This window comes from Octopus bimaculoides, chromosome 4 (genome assembly GCF_001194135.2).
Source record: "Octopus bimaculoides isolate UCB-OBI-ISO-001 chromosome 4, ASM119413v2, whole genome shotgun sequence".
Classification (NCBI taxonomy): Eukaryota; Metazoa; Mollusca; class Cephalopoda; order Octopoda; family Octopodidae; genus Octopus; species Octopus bimaculoides.
The window spans coordinates 138,075,065-138,077,214 of NC_068984.1; positions in this window are offsets into that span (position 1 = coordinate 138,075,065).

Consider the following 2,150-nt stretch of genomic DNA (forward strand, 5'->3'; position numbering starts at 1 on the left):
TATATATATATATATATATATATATATATATTATTAGTTGTAATAACCATACGTAACCATAAGTACCATTCTTTCTTTAACAGACCCACTCTGAAATTATCCTATTCATCTACACCAAATATAGAATCTGGTCCAACCACTTTAAACAACTTAAACATACATAATATAATCCCCACCTCAGAGGGTAATGGGCGCGCACCTGAAACGGACGCAAACACTAATAGGCACACTGATATTAACAACACTAATTATGTTATAACCGCTACAACTAATAATACATGTACTTCAAGTATTAATAGGACTAGTAATAATATTATTACTAACACCAACAGCAATATTGCCATTACTGAAAACCGTACTATCATTAACACTCCTACTACAAACGCAACTATTAATAGGCGTAATAGTAACGTCACTAATACCACTTCCTCTACCACCGCTAATATTAATGCTACTACTAATGATATGACTACTGCCGCTGCTACTACTACTACTACCACAACTACTACTACTACTACTACTACTACTACTACTACTACTACTACTACTACTAATAATAATAATAATAATAATAATAATAATAATAATAATAATAATAATAATAATAATAATAAAAAATAATTCAAATTACGACAAACGTAAATAAACGAACGAAGTTTGCTTTTAGAAGCGTTGAGATGTCTTGGAAAGTTAAAGAAGTGATTTTAAATTCTCAATCGCAGAATAATGCTAATAATATAGTCTGAACAGGATAAACTACCCCTATTTTGCAGAGAGGAATTTGTAGTGGGTAGTTTAGCTTAATCGGTCAAAGCATCGTGACATGTAATCACGGGGATGTGAGTTCGTGTCCACAGCTAGCCACCTACACTTTTCTCTGCAAAATAGGGATAGTTTATCCTGTTCAGGCTATATTATTAGCATTTTTCTGCGATTGAGAATTATAATTATAATTACAACACCGATGCCGATAACGAAAATGACGATATTAATAATAATAATGATAATGGTAACGCTGGCGTTGATATCGATACTAGAAACGACAGCAATAATAACAACAATATCACGATCGATTCACCAAATACCACCCTAGCGACTACCAGCACGACCTCATGTCTCTCTCCAGTTAACCATGATAGAACCTATAACTGTAACTTGAGATCTAGGGCAGAATGCCCAATGCAAGCCCAATGCAGAAGATTGAATGTCGTATACCGATGCACTGTTCACAACATGGTAAATAACTCCTGTAACTACTACATTTGATCCAGCACCGATTTTAAACAAAAAAGTATTACGCACATTTAAATTGGTTTAAATATAAGGAGAATAGCAATTTCACAACACTAGACAGCCATATACACCATCTAATTAATACAAAAATACAGTATAAGCTTCCCTAGACTCGGGTACCCCATATCAGGGCCAACACTCTTCAGTTGCGGACTTTGCTTAAAAGAAGCTCTCAAAATTCTAGCCACAATTCTCACCACAATTATTTAATAAATGCAACTAGGCCTTCACTACGTGTAAGCACAAAATCTTCCGCTCTTTTAAATTCTTTCCTGAATCTAAATGTAAGCTCACCCTCCACGAATAGCACTCACATACACACCCCTATGATCATTAACACATACCCCATTCTATATCTCTATAACTATTATTTCTACATTATGTCTTACCACTCTTGTATCTACCTTAACTCATCACACTATACTCATACTCTTTACTCTTTTGCTTGTTTCAGTCATTTGACTGCGGCCATGCTGGAGCAAAGCTTTTAGACGAGCAAATCGACCCCAGGGCTTATTCTTTGTAAGCCTAGTACTTATTCTATTGGACTCTTTTGCCGAACCGCTATGTTACGGGGACGTAAACACACCAGCATCGGTTGTATGGTCTGACTAAGTGAAAATGTTTTTTTGTATTCTTCTTTCCCACTTGGAGTGTTTAAATGTAATTTCAATAATATATCCTTCTACTGAAATGAAATTTCAGTAAATTTTCTGTATCCTGGTGCAGCTGAAGATTGCTCTGCATTTTACATTTAATGTATTTTGGAATTGTTTGGATAATACCATACTTCTTAATTCTGGTGCCTAAACTTAAGTACCATATTCACCTTGAATCTAAATATATATATATATATA